The 15,890-nt window shown below is 45.8% G+C and overlaps 1 long non-coding RNA gene across 1 annotated transcript; it reads left to right on the top strand.

The window, feature by feature from the left end:
* The first annotated feature begins 13,822 nt into the window (after window positions 1–13,822).
* LOC123044843 (uncharacterized) lies at window positions 13,823–15,370 on the top strand. Its single transcript, XR_006420553.1, has 2 exons — window positions 13,823–14,256; window positions 14,844–15,370. It is a non-coding gene; the product is annotated as an uncharacterized lncRNA (long non-coding RNA).
* The last annotated feature ends 520 nt before the right edge of the window (window positions 15,371–15,890 follow it).

The raw sequence follows: 15,890 nt of genomic DNA on the forward strand, positions 1-15,890 counted from the left end.
ATACTAACAACATTGCAATCATGCTCATCATTCAAATATTTAGTGCCAAACATTTTATAGACTTCTTCTTCTAACAATTGTGCACGATTTTCCTTTCCATCATTTTCACAAAAGACATGATAAAGACGAAGCATATGATGCAACCTCAATTCCATTCTTTTGTAGTTTTATTTTATAGACTAAACTAGTGATAAAACAAGAAACTAAAAGATTCAGTTGCAAGATCTAAAGATATACCTTCAAGCACTCACCTCCCTGGCAACGGCGCCAGAAAAGAGCTTGATGTCTACTACGCAACCTTCTTCCTGTAGACTCGTGTTGGGCCTCCAAGCGCAGAGTTTTGTAGGACGGTAGCAAATTTCCCTCAAGTTGATGACCTAAGGTTTATCAATCCGTGGGAGGCGTAGGATGAAGATAATCTCTCTCAAACAATCCTGCAACCAAATAACAAAGAGTCTCTTGTGTCCCCAACACACCCAATACAATGGTAAATTGTATAGGTGCACTAGTCCGGCGAAGAGATGGTGATACAAGTGCAATATGGATGGTAGATATAGGTTTTTGTAATCTGAAAATATAAAAACAGCAAGGTAACTAGTAACAAAAGTGAGCAAAAACGGTATTGCAATGCTTAGAAACAAGGCCTAGGGTTCATACTTTCACTAGTGCAAGTTATCTCAACAATGATAACATGTTTGTATCATTTAACAATCCCTCAACATGCAACAAAGAGTCACTCCAAAGTCACTAATAGTGGAGAACAAATAAAGAGATTATTGTAGGGTAAGAAACCACCTCCAAGTTATTCTTTCTGATCGATCTATTGGGCTATTCCTATAAGTGTCACAAACAGCCCTAGAGTTCGTACTAAAAGAACGCCTTAAGACACACATCAACAAAAACTCTAATGTCGCCTAGATACTCCAATGTCACCACAAGTATCTGCGGGTTTGATTATATGATATGCATCACACAATCTCAGATTCATCTATTCAAACCAACACAAAGAACTTCAGAGTGTCCCAAAGTTTCTACCGGAGAGTCAAGACGAAAACGTGTGCCAACCCCATACATCAAGTGGATCATGCGAATATCCCATTGTCACCACAGATAAGCACATGCAAGACATACATCAAGTGTTCTCAAATCCTTAAAGACTCAATCCGATAAGATAACTTTAAAGGGAAAACTCAATCCATTACAAGAAGGTAGAGGGGGAGAAACATCATAAGATCCAACTATAATAGCAAAGCTCGCGGTACATCAAGATCATGACATATCAAGAACACAAGAGAGCGAGAAAGAGAGATCAAACACATAGCTAATGGTACATACCCTCAGCCTCGAGGGTGAAATACTCCCTCCTCATCATGGAGAGCACCGGGATGATGAAGATGGCCACCGGTTATGGTTTTCCCCTCTGGCAGGGTGCCGGAACAGGGTCCTGAGAAGATTTTCGTGGCTACAGAGCCTTGCGGAGGCAGAACTCTCGATCTAGGTTTATTTCTAGGGGTTTCTATATTTATTGGAATTTTTGGCATCGAGAACAAGTCAGGGAGGTCCATGAGGAGCCCACAAGACCGGAGGGCGCCCTAGGGGGTGATACGTCTCCGTCGTATCTACTTTTCCAAACACTTTTGCCCTTGTTTTGGACTCTAACTTGCATGATTTGAATGGAACTAACCCGGACTGACACTGTTTTCAGCAGAACTGTCATGGTGTTATTTTTGTGCAGAAATAAAAGTTCTCGGAATGACCTGAAAATCCACAGAGCAACTTTTTGGAATTAATAAAAAATATTGGCGAAAGAACCAACGTCAGGGGGCTTGTGTCAACGTACAACCTTTGTCGCGGCACATTGACCATGTAGAGTGGGTATCCTGGATTTTCTGAGGCGATTAGGCTTTTCTCTCTCAGTAGCACATCATCATGAAGTCTCCTCTGATCACCGTGTATGGCCTGTACCAATGCCTTAGGTAGAATTGGTTCACCGGCTATATGGTATTTCACTGCACCATGGACAGGTATACGGTCTTGAACCTGAGGCCGCGGAGACGGCTGGATCATAGCATCAGCTTTATTGCTGCCTTTCCTCGCTCTCTTCTGATGCTTCTTTGGTGGAAGGTCGTCTACAGTACGTTCAGGCTCCGGAGGCGGCAATTCAGGCACCGACTCATGACGCTCAAACCCTGAGTACTCATACTGCTGAGCCATCGATCCTCCGTCATCAATGGCGCCAGTATTGAGATTCTGTTGAGTGTCATCCTCATCCTCATCCTCATCTATGGCAATGTCATCAGCGACTAATGGAGCCTCTTCCTCACCCAGTCCGCTATCACCCAGCACGACAGGCGACGCTAATTGGGTAGGTGGGGTGTTGATGTTCATACCTTGCGGAGGCTGCATGGTCGTGGGTGTGCTCTCGGCCGCCTCCAGACGAAGCAGACTCCTTGGCCACAACAGGACCCACATCTTGCAATCACCAAGCCGCCGTAGGGTCTCGTCGCCATCTCCCCTAGTACCGGAGAAACCAAATTCTCGTGGCCTGGTTTGACACTAGCCACGGAAACCTTGAAGTTGTCAGGGGTGATCGGCCGACTGTGGAACAATTGTTCCTTCGGCTTCATTATCATCACCTTCCCCACGTCCACCTTCTGGCCGTTGATGTCATAAAATATGGTGCATGGGGCGTCGGCCTGCAAAGACATGTCTGCGATGTGAGCATCCGAAAGGCAATGGAAACGGGAGATTATACATTTATTGAAGAGGGTCGGTGTGACAGGTACCATGAGGGCATCGAGCTCAGCCAAAGATGAAGCAGGTGGGGGAGCTAGTGCAGGAGCAGGTGCAGGTGTTGGTGCAATGCTAGTCAAGCTGCTCCTGAAGAAGTCGTCAAGGGGAAAGTCCGCTGCATCTTTTTCTGGATTTCGCCTGCTCCAACCGACGATAGCCAGAACCAAGACTGTCAGCTCCCGTTTTACGGCATCTACCGCTATTGCGACTGTATTAGCTAAATTCTTTTCAACCCCAATCTCAACCTTCTTGTCGATGCTTTCTTTAGTTAACCTTCGTCTTTCCTTTCTCTCCTCCGTGGTCTCACTGTAGTACTTCTTCCATGTGGAGTTGTCTCCAACATCGTGCACGCATCCATATGACGGTCAAGTGTCCATCGGGAGTTGTTTCAATATGTTCAACGCCCGGTTGAATGGGGTGTCCCACTTGGGCCTCGCCAATGCCTCAAACGGCGATTCGCTTTCCGCCACAATCCCGTGCTGCTCTCTCTGCAAAAGGAACAAGGATCATTTACAAATGACTAAACGTGCAGTCGAATTGATCAAAAACTAAAATTACCAACAGTCTCATGAACTCCGTTGTGAACGGGTCCGTCTCTAAAACCTTCTTGACTGGGTCCCAATGGCACCGGGCCGTGAGGACGTCATACTCCTACGGGACGGTGAACTCTGCCAAGGGGTCTGGGATGCCTAGACTTTCGCGTTCCGCATCCTCCTTGGCCCATATGGACCTCTTCCCCGCGTAACCACGGCTTCCGAGGTGGTGGCGCCCCATGTTCCTCTCTTGAAGCCCCTTCATGTACTTTGAATTTTTTTGGCATCTTCGACATCGCAAGCCGCCTTGAATAGTTCAAACTGCTCTTCCGTGATTGTCAGATTTTCCTTCACAATCTCGGAGTAGGGTTCCTTTTTATCGATGGCGCGTTTCACCCTTACATTCTAGGCAGACAACGCGTCGCTACACTTGGTCATGGCGCGTTTTTTTATCTGTTTCATTGCCAGGTCTTTCTGTGGATCTTTATATTGGATTTCATCCTGGCCCAGGAACAAGAATATCTGGTGCAACAGGGTTAGGATGGAGTGCTTCATATTTGGCCTCTTCTTTAGTTTCTTATCATTGATGGTGGCGCACGCCCGTACGATGCATCCTATCTGATTGCCGTAGCAGGAGTGTGCTTCCACAGGCAGTTTTGGCTCAAAATTGCCGCCATCCACCTCCGTGACCACTAGTCTAGTAGTGAGGAGCTAGTTTGGGCGTCGACATCTCCTCTTCGATTTTGGTTCTATGGCTTTGCCAGTCTCGGTGTCGGTCTCGGTGTTGGTCTGGGTCTCAATGCCAGTCTCGGCGCCGGTCTCAATGTCGGTCTTGGATGAGACAGGTGGGCCCAGCAACAACAACCGTTGATCATTGGCAAGGCTCAAATATTCATGTGCCGCCAGGTAGACATCGTCGCAATCACCAGAACCCTGTCCTTCATCGTTGCTAGCCATGTTTCCTATGACTAAATCTAGTCAATTAATTCTAGACCTAATAAAATGAACAATGACATAAAAAAGGCCTATGTTTTGCTAGAACGTTGATTCCTTCCCGGTGCCGCAAATCCCGGGCACTTGATATGTCCTAGTTTGTAGTACAAGTCATCCCCAAATTCACAGAAAATTTTGGCATGACCTTTGCTAAAAAGTGGACAAATTGAGCACCTGAAATTTGCCGGAATGGAAATGAATCAACATTCCGGCAAAACATAGGCCACTCGGCTTCATTCCCTAGAAACAACAAAAGGCCACTTGGGCACAATCGAACCACTTCAATGAAAAGATATAACATGACCACTTCAATGAAAAGATATAAACAATAAAAGTCTAGGAAGGGATCATCTTTAAAATAAAACTTGCCTAAATTCTTTTCCTTGAAAAATAGTGGTCTTTTCAAAAATCAAAAACCTTTGCAAAATGACCTCATTAAACACTTCTCTGCCTAGGACAGAACCCAAATTATGTTGATCTAGCTATTCCTCTCTCTCTCTCTCTCTCACACACACACACACATTATTTTCTCTAACCCTTCTCTGCCTAGGACAGAACCGAATTAAATTGCAAAAGGAACTCCATTTCTCTAACCCTTCTGACCTAATGCTCTAAAATAAAGTTTTGCTCTAACCTAGCCAACCTACTTAACCTAGCTTGTTAACCTAATGAACCTAATTAACCTAGTTATTTAACCTAGTTAGTTAACCTAGCTAGTTAACCTAGTTTACCTAGATAATCAACCTAATTAAACAAGTTAACCTAGCTAGTTCTCTCTCAAAGCCCTAAAAAATTTGCACTAACCTAGATAATTAACCTAATTAAACTACTTAACCTAACTAGTTCTCTGTCAAAGCTCTAACTAAATTTTTGCACTAACCTAGATAATTAACCTAATTAATCTAGCTAACCTAACTAGTTCTCTGTCAAAGCCCTAACTAAAATTTTGCACTGACCTAGATAATTAACCTAATTAAACTAGTTAACCTAGCTAGCTAGTTCTCTGTCCAGTGTTTCTGCTATGGATGAGAGAGAGAGAGGAGGGGTGGGGACTTACAGAGGATGGCTCCTGTGGTGGCGAGGGAGGCAGTGGTGGCGAGGGAGACAGAGGCGTCTCCGGTGACGGCGAGGAAGGCAGTTGTGGTGAGGGAGGTAGGGGCGTCGAGGGTGGCTCCTGTGGCGCCGAGGGCGGCTCCGGTGGCGTTGATGAGGTCGCGCGGCTCCGGTGGCATCGACGGCGCGCGGCTCTTATGAACATACGCTACTGCTATGCCTCGACATCGGCAGGAGACGGCGGTGAAGTGGGGCGACGGTGAATTGGGAAGACGGCGGCGAAGTGGGGCGAGGGCTTTGGGAGAGAAGTGGTGACCGGTGGGAAACTGTTTTTGGGTTAAGTCAAACTTAGCGGTAGCGCGTTTTGCAAAACGCACTATAGCTAAGATAGCTATAGCGATTTTTACGAAACGCGTTACTGCTATAGCTATGTATTTTCCTTTTATTTTCATATTTCCTTTTCTGTTTTTATAGCGGGGGTCTAAGAAACGCGCTGCTGCTATATTATCTATAGCGCCTCTTATGAACATACGCTACTGCTATGCCTTTCTCCTTTTTTCCTTTTAATTTATTTTTATTTACATTTTATTTTTTTCCTTTCTCCTTTTTCTATTTGTTTCATTTTCATTTACTTTCTATTTGTTTTTCTTTTAGTTTATTTCCATTAGCAGTAACGCTTTTCATAGTAAACGTGCTGCTACATAGATCCTAGCGGTAACGCGGTTTTTACAAGACCGCTACTACTATGTGTAGCCTATCGGCTTAGTGATGGGGATATTAGTAGTAGCGCTTTTATAGGAACACGCGCTACTGCTACATTTTTATCTGTAGCGCTCTTATCCCGCACGCACTACTGCTATGTAGCACTAGCGCCCTTTTTTAACACGCGCTACTGCTAAAGTTCTGTGTATAAGGTTTTCCCTAGTAGATGGATAATATAATAGCATGAATACTTTATAAATTATAGATACGTTGGAGATGTATCATCTACGTACCCGCATAGACCATAAGCGGAAGCGTTTCACAATGCGGTTGATGTGGTCGAACTTCTTCATGCTTCAACCGATCAAGTACCGAACGCACGACACCTCCGCGTTCTGCACACGTTCAGCTCGGTGATGTCCCTCGCTATCACACGCAATATGCGACCCTATCCGAGAGGAACTCGAAGGTCCCACAAAGGATAGAAGCGCATATTGAAGACACTTTGCAAGGTGGATATCATTACAACGTACCATTACACAATAGATGGGGATACATACAAAAGGCATACAATGCCACATGAATACAACAACATCATACACAAGAGCAACATCCGACTAAGGATGAAACACAAAAAGAAACTCAAACGACATCCATCCTACTAGCCCAACCTACCGACCAGGAACCTATCCCCTGAACAAAGAGGAAGCAGAAGAACTCCCAAAACAAGAAAACATCGCTCTCACGTCAGATCATCGCATTACCTGTACCTGCAACTGTTGTTGTAGTAATTTGTGAGCCACGAGGACTCAGCAATCCCATTACCATGGGTATCAAGACTAGCAAAGCTTAATGGGTATGGAATGGATAAGTGGTGAGGTTGTAGCAAGCGACTAAGCAATGTATGGTGGCTAACTTACGAGTACAAGAATAAGATGAGAAGCTACGCAAACGGTCGCAAACTAGTAATGATCAATAAGTGATCCTGAACTACTTATGTTCAAACATAACCCCACCATGTTCTCTTCTCGACCCACTCTAAAGAGACCGTCACAGTTACGCACATGGTTGGTGTATTTTGATTCGAGTCTGGTGTCAAGTTTTCTACAACCGGATATTAAAAATTCCCATCTGCCACATAACCGCGGGCACGGCTCTCAAAAGTTTAACCCCTGCAAGGGTGTCCCAACTTAGCCCATGACAATCTCACAATCCATGGAGACAATCCTCCATCTCGGGACATCCGATCAGACTCGTGATCACGGTGCACAAGACATTTCGACAATGGTAAAAAAATCCAGCAAGACCGCCCGATGCACCGACCTAGCCTGATAGGAGTCGCACGTATCTTGTTCTCAGGGTACACCAAACCTCGAGTAAAACCAGACCTCGAGTTTCCCCGTGGTGGCCCCGCAGGCTGCCCGTTTGGGACCAACACCATCAGCACTGGCCCCCCTGAGAATCCTCGAGGACATGACCCCCTATGCAAATTAATTAATTAATTCAATATTATTGTGTTCGCAAATGTTAAAACCAATGTTGGGCCTTGCTGGAAGAGTTTTATTCAAAGCAAACTGTCAAGAGGGGCCCATAAACCCTCACCGTGTTAGGGACGCAAAATCAAGGAATATAACACCGGTATGACAAAAACTAGGGTGGCAAGAGTGGAACAAAAGACCAGGCATAAGGCCGAGCCTTCCTCCCTTTACCAAGTATATATGTGCTTTAATTATAATAAGAGATATTGTGATATCCCAAGATATCCATGATATCCATTGTTCCAACATGGAACAACCTGCAACTCCACCTACAACTAGCAACGCTATAAGAGGGGCTGAGCAAAGTAGTAACATAGTCAAACAACAATTTGTTGGGATGGTTGGAAAGGTTAGAGGTTGTTTCATGTCAATTTGGGAGGCTCGATAAACAAGTGGTAGGAAGCGCGACATAGCGATAGCATCGAGACAACTAGCATAGCAAAGATAGTAGTGAGATCCAAGGTGACGGTCATCTTGCCTGAAATCCCGCAAGGAAGAAGAACGAGTCCATGAAGAAGATGAATGGGCGTAGGCGAACCAAGCGTAGTCAAACAAATCCTCACGATCGCAACGAAACAGGAACTATCGAGAAGAAGCACAACCGGAAAGGAGCAAACAACACGGTAAACACACAACACATAAACATGGCATGATGCTCAACCAAGTATGATGCATGACAAGTCTATATGATGCTACTCATGGCAAGAGATGATGCATACAAGAATACCACATCAAGGCAAATTTAAATGAGGCCGGAAACAACATATAACAATTCCGGTAAGTCCTCATATGCAAATTTCAAAATTGGTCCAGATCTGAATAACACATCATGTTAAAGTTGTTAAAAAACAAGTTAAAATGCACCATGAAGATCTACACGTTTTTCTAATAAAGTTACATATCAAGTTCATTTAACTTGGAGCTACGGCCTAGAAGATATGAGCAACACAAGTTAAATATGGCATTGATGAAAAAGCAAGCAAAACACAATCACAAACACTTCAAAATATGGATGCAACAAGATAATATGAAACTACATGCAATTCTAAGCAAGATTCATATAGAGTGTTCAAAATGGAGCAACGGTTCAAAACATACACTCCAAACAAGTTATAACAACAATCTACCCAAAATAGCAAGTAGGCACTTTGCAATCATCAAAATACAGGAAACATATGAACACAAACTTTATACGCACTCAAAGTACAGATAACATGCTTCAAATATCATTAAGGTTTAGGTTCATAGGCATCAAGATTAAACCAATATGATCAATGCAAAATGCAACTTGATAACGCAGATTATGACAGTGAAAAACAGGGCATATGCATGAGCAGAGTTAATATGATGACATGTTGGAGGCATGAAACAAAGATGCTACAGCAACTATACATAGCAAATGAGGGCATGGCCTCAAATTAAACATAAAAAGGAGAAAATAACATCCAGGCATCATATGCATATGGCTCATGGACTAGTGGGAACCAACAAGACAAGTTTGAATGTTGTAACAGTTCCAGCGTGTAAAACAGCAACATCATGATAGCATGTTTGCAAGCTTGGAACAGAGGTCATATGAAGTTCAAAATTATCAACCATGACATGTGGACAAAGTAATCATAGCATACTTCAATTCATATAATTGGAGCATCTCCAAAAGGGGCATAGATTAATTAATCTCAAGCTCACAACATGACATCATGAAGTTAACAGAAAACTGAAACATCATTTAGGCAAGTTCACAGCAACGACAACATATGCTACGGGACATATATGAGGCATCAAATGGCATATCATGATAGAGCATAACATGGAAATCAAAACATGTCAACAAGGCATCTCCAGATTATGCATGGATTTGATGGTAGCATCAAGCAAACATAGCAACATAATATAACAGATTCAGACTTAGCAGAACAGTAACAGCAAGTAGCCCACTTCACAAGCTTGATGCTCTTACTACAGGGCATATCAAAATAAATGGAGTGCACCACTGCAAATATGGCATGATTATGCTCCTAAAACATGTTGACATGATTCTTAAAAGAAAATTACACAAAAAAATATAAAAATGACAAAATGACAAGTTATAACAGTTTTCAGCAGTTAACAACACTTAGCACTTTTGCAACAATGATTAAGGCATCAATATGAATAGTAACATGAATGAAAAAACAACCATCATGTAGAGCATCAAGAGATGAACATTTTTACATATCATACACGCTAATCGGAGCAACATGCACAAAGTTATGACATGATGAAGATGCACACATAATGTTTGAAAACTGAGACGGAGAAAAGACAACCTCCCGGAAAAACGGGCGGAGACGTGTGGGGACAGAGCTACTCAGGACGGCGCTCGTGCCATTTGGTTCGAGGGTCGAGCCGATCCGGGACGGGGTCGTCCTGGCAGCGGGCAGATGAGGCCATGGCCGCGACGTCTTAGCGCAAGGGCGGCCGCCGGCGTCGGGGCAGGCGCGGGCCGACCGGATCTGGCCGCGGGGGCGCCGGATCCGTCGGTTCTCGGGGCCGTCTAGGCACCGGCACCGCGGAGCTCGGAGCTGGGCGGCGAGGAGGCGGCGGTTGACGACCTGGCGCGGGGCGGCGGAGAGACGGGATTGGGAGGAGCTCGGGGCGGAGCTCCGGTGAGCGGGCGTGGGCGGCGGCGCGGTTGCGGAACGGCTCGAGCGGCGGAGGTGGTCGGCGGCGCGGGGGCAGCGGCGTTCGGCGATGGACGGCGGAGGAGGCCAATGCAGGCGCGGGTGGCCCGGTTCGGCACGGGGGCGGGGCGGCTACGGGCTCCACGGGCCGCGGCGGCGGGGAGGAGCGGGGAGCCATGTGGCGGGTTCGGGTTGGCTGCGGAGGCAGCGGTGGACATGTCCGGTGGCGGGGCGGACGTGTCCGGCGGCGCGAGGAGGAGAAGGCTAGGGTTTGATCCGGAATTTCAGCGAGGGAGGTGTTTATATAGATTCTGGGAGCTAGGAGAGGGCTATGGAGGTGCAGTTTTCGCCCACACGATAGTGATCCGACGGCAAAGAGCAAGGAGGGGGTTTAGATGGGCTAGTGGGCTGCTGTGGAGGGGTGCTGGGTTGCAAAGAGAAAGGGGTCCAGCGGTTAACGCGGTTAACTATTGGGGCATCAAACGACATCCAAATGGAACGAAATTTTGACAGGCGGTCTACTGGTGATACACCAAGACCACTCGTCAACTCTCGGCCCATTCGAGAACGTTTTTCTCCCGCTCACGAAACAAGATCTGGGAGGTGCGACGGGCGCGTGCGAGTGTGGTTGGACTCAGAACGGACAACGGAGAGAACTGGGAGACCCGGGCAGATGCAAGTTTTGAAAACATGTAGATGAAATGAACATGATGACATGGCAAAATGCAACACGCAAGCAAATGGCATGGAAACGACGGCGAATAACTGGAAGACACCTGGTGCATCGGTCTCGGGGCGTTACACTCGCCTTCTTGATCCAACAAGACGTCGAGGTAGTAGATGAGTTCCGTCAGCACGACAGCGTGGTGACGGTGATGGTGAAGTAATCTCCAGGGCTTTGCCTAACCACTACGAAAATATGACCGGGGGTGTAAACAGTGGAGGGCAGCGCCGCACAGCTAGGCAATTGTCTCGTATGTGCTAGGCGCCCCCCCCCCTCATATATATAGGTCGGAGGGAGAGGGGATAGGGCAAGGGGTGCCCCAAGTAGGTCTGAATCCTACTTGGGCTCCTGCACTTGCCCCTCCCTCTCCCTCCCCCCCCCCCCCCCCCCCCGCCATGTTTGTCGGAGGGGGAAGGAAAGAGGGGGGAGAGGGAAGGAAGGGGGAATCCTATTCCACTCTTTCCTTTCCCTTCCCCCCTTTCCTTCTCCTCCTAGGCCGGCCCATATGGGGGGTGCACCAGCCCCTTGTGGCTGGTGCGTTTCCCCTCTTGGCCCATAAGGCCCATATCTTTTGTCGGGGGTGCCCGGAACCCCTTCCGGTGACCCGATGTGTACCCGGTACCCGAACACTTCCGGTGTCCGAATATCATCGTTTTATATATCAATCTTTACCTCTCGATCATTTCGAGACTCCTCGTCATGTCTGTAATCTCATCCGGAACTCCTAACAACATTCGGTCACCAAATCACATAACTCATAATATTATATCATCATCGAACGTTAAGCATGCGGACCCAGCGGGTTCGAGAACTATGTAGACATGACCGAGCCACATCTCCGGTCAATAACCAATAGCGGAACTTGGATGCCCATATTGGCTCATACATATTCTACGAAGATCTTTATCGGTCGAACTGTTATGACAACATACGTAATTCCCTTTGTCTATCGGTATGTTACTTGCCCAAGATTCGATCGTCGGTATGTTCATACCTAGTTCAATCTCGTTATCGGCAAGTCTCTTTACTCGTTCTGTAATACATCACCTCATGACTAACTCCTTAGTCGTTTGCTTGCAAGCTTATGATGTGTATTACCGAGAGGGTCCAGAGAACCTCTCCGATACTCGGAGTGACAAATCTTAATCTCAATCTATGCCAACTCAACAAACACCTGTGACGCCCCGTTACGTCCGATAGAGTCAGGCGTAACGGAAGCCGTCACTTTAGAGTTGCGCCAGGATCAGTTAAGGAGAACAGTATCATGTACAAGACGGTACAGCTGCCATGAGTAGGCAAGCTTTTATTACATTGACACCTCAAGTGTCGACTAAACCTAAGCGACCATGACGATAGATCGTCATCTACTTCCAGTTACGAGCCTTCTAGACCAACCATGGAGGGCATCTACTCTTCATAGCCTTGATTGTCGACTTCCTCATAAACATACTCCACTTCAGAATAACCGAAGTCATTAAGATGACCAGACTCATCATAAGTACCATTCTCTATCGCCTCAGAGTTCTCATAACTCTCTTGTTCTGAAAAACAACATAAGTGCAGCTGAGTACGTATAAAATACGTACTCCACAAGTCGCCGGAAAAAGTGGATGCATGAGTTCTTTAAAGAGGAAAACTTTATCGGCCACGGCTACAACCAGCGAGCCATTAGCTCAAAAATACTTTGTAGGTAAAAATATTTTCCCTTAACCCTTTTTGTTGGAAACCAAATTTTATTTATAAAATCTACTGGCGACAGAGCGACGTGGGATCTTACATCCTGTGTTAGAGGAAAACCCACACGACGCACTTCCAAACCCGGAAGCTGGGAGTGATATCACATTTACTTTGATCAGAGGTGTACTGCTTTGCCCATAGCATCACTTGGTCCAAGTCGTCCATGCGCTACCCGTGCGCACGACTAGACCAAGGAACCAGAACCTTTGACCAGCCCGTACACTACCTCTGCTTTTCCACCTTGCCTTACTAAAGGCCCGCGGGTCGAGACCCCTGACCGGCGGTCCCGCCCTAGGGTGACTGTACCTACCCGGCTACAGCCACCTTCTCACCCATGCAGAGGCAGCTACTTGGCATGGGTAGTTGGTTCAGCCCGTCCCATTCCAGGTCTATGGTCAGTACGGTTTGCGCCGCTTTTGAAGTAAGCGCCAGTTGGTTGTGTCCTAATGTGATACCCTATGTAGAGGAGCCCGCCATCCAAGCCGACCCTCCCTGGGTTGCTTTCACCAACATGAGCTCCCCTACCCACCAAATATTTATTTATATTGTAACCCTACCCGGGTCACAACTACTTAATACAGATGCTTCACCTGATCTGGTCCAATTGCCAAATCAGTGGATCCACCTGATCCAAATTTCATTTTATTTATGAAAAATATTTATTTTAAATTCTTATGCAAAATTTTGGAAATGACCCATAGCCCGGAAAACATTTATCAAGACATGGTCAAGGAGATGACGACTTGCCGGATAGTGCTTCGGTCAACTCGGAACCACCAGACGTGGCTCCTACGGGTCCGAGATCGACTCCTGGTAATTATTTCAGGAACATATTTATATTATTATTTATCTTCCTAACTAAAAATCTAACATCCAGCAACACGGCCATGTTGAGCAAGCCACATGTAATTAACTAAGTGGTGATACGTCCTAGTGTTCCATTGAGAGATAAAATGCATTAAGCCATCCAAAACAGAGTAGCATGCACGTATGTCATCCAGTCTAGAGAATGGTAAAAGAAATGATAAGTAAAAAGAATAGTAGCCTAGTACTGTACTACTAGTACTACGCGGGTTGAGCCCCAGCCCGAGTCTAAAAAGACTACTCATCTTCTCTGCTGTCCCACGAACAGAACCAGCCCGCTCACCTCTCTCTCTTCCACAAGAACAGAGCACGGCCGCCGTTGCCTCGATCTGCCCCGTCCGGGCATCTCCGGCGACATGGCGGACACCTATAGATTCCCCTCGTCTCCCTCTACCATTTCCCCCTATTTATTTGATCCGCCGCCGCCAAAAACGTCGCCACCACTCAATCCTAGCGCCGCCTGATCCAGGTCCGGTGGGCTTGCCACCGGCTGCAGCGGCAACAACGTCTCCATGCCTACATCCTCCGCCAGCGCAGCCACACGCACGAGGCGTGCAGCCATGGGCGTCGGGCGTGTGCGGCTTCACCGGTGCTGCTCGGTCGCCATGGCTCTGCTGCTAACGGTGTGGACTAGCCACATCCTACTGCTACTGCTGGTAAGTACTAATCCTAATTCCTTCTCCATGAAGTGCTCCAAATTTCACAACAAGTGCCTGCTATATGTGAACGTGGGTGTGCATATATTGTTCATTTTATCTCAGGCCCTACTATTCCCCTCTCAGCCATATTGCCTTCTTTCTCTTTGTTTATCTCCAGGCCATGAAATTAATCAAGATTTAATTTATAGTGTGGTCATGGTATTGCTACTGATTAGATCTAAATGCTGTTCCTAACTAGTGCTACTCATCCTTGAACACCATATAGAAGTAAACAGTGGCAGTGAAACTCCAAAAATAATAATTACTTGTGAGTAGATTATAAACATCAATCTCTCAGTTTGCTACAGATTGGCAGGGATTAATAAATAGGACAAGGTAGTATACATAGGAAGGTTGATCTTTTTGGATACATACATACATGTCTTAGCAAGTTACTAGTACCTAGGATTTGATTCTTGGCATGTTAGATTTAGTACATACCACGGATGTCATTCACATAAACTTTTACAAGCTTTTGCAATTGATCTAATTAGTTTTGACTAACTTGGGTGTTTACGCAAACATTTTGTCCGTTTTACTGCAAGGTAAATAGATCAAGGCGAATAGATGCTTATGGACTGATTCAAACCGAGGTGGAGATAGATAAGAAATCAAGCAAGAAGGGCTAACACACCAAGGTACTTGATTAGCACCTGGTGGCGCATGCAACCCAAAGATCTTCACCGCAGTGAAGGACAGCAGTGTGGTAGAAGGTGAAAAGGCAAGTGGTGGGGGTACTCCAACGTATGTGTGTGTGAGGTAGAATGGTCCAGTGAAAGGGATGGCTCCTATTTATAGTGGGGTGAATAGCTATGTCGGTTTGAAGACACATTACATCTGGCATGCATGTGTGGTTAGTCTTGCATGCATACCTCCACCTGTGTCTCTTATGGGCTGTACTATGGACAGGTGTAATTTGTTTGGCTGGCCCTTAGTTGGCATTTACTTTATGTGAAAGAAATGAGACAAGGATCTATAAAATATATGGAGGTTTGGAGAAGAATTTGTTTTGCACGACTAAATGCTATTTGTTGTAATAATAAATGTAGTTGTCTCTATTATTTTAATTAATGTTTTGGCAACGCCGTTGAAATTATCGTTATCTAATTTATTTATTATATATGTATATATTTTTACGGTTTTTACATCCTTTCCCCCTTAGAGAAAATTTCGTCCTCGAAATTTGTTGAGTCGCACCTCGAAAATGTAAGGATATTTTTCTCGGAGGTCATCTTCTTTTTCCCAAGTCGCTTCTCGCACCGGATGATTTCCCCATTGCACCTTGCAATATTTAATTGTTTTACTCCTGAGTTTCTTTTCCTCGGTGTCCAGAATACGACTAGGATGCTCCTCATAAGTTAGGTCCTTTCGGAGGGTCAACTCTTCCTCCGAGACTCTCAAACGGTGGCTTTACGCTCTTGCGTAATTGAGAAACATGAAATACATCATGAACCCCTTGTAGGTGCGCTGGCAATTCTAATTTGTATTCCACCGTCCCTTTTCTTTTTAAGATCCGATAGGGACCACTATATCGCGGACTTAGTTTTCCTTGTACTCCAAAGCGCTTGACCCCTTTAATTGGTGAGACTTTT

The sequence above is a fragment of the Triticum aestivum genome, chromosome 2B, assembly GCF_018294505.1.
Source record: "Triticum aestivum cultivar Chinese Spring chromosome 2B, IWGSC CS RefSeq v2.1, whole genome shotgun sequence".
In the NCBI taxonomy this organism is placed as follows: Eukaryota; Viridiplantae; Streptophyta; class Magnoliopsida; order Poales; family Poaceae; genus Triticum; species Triticum aestivum.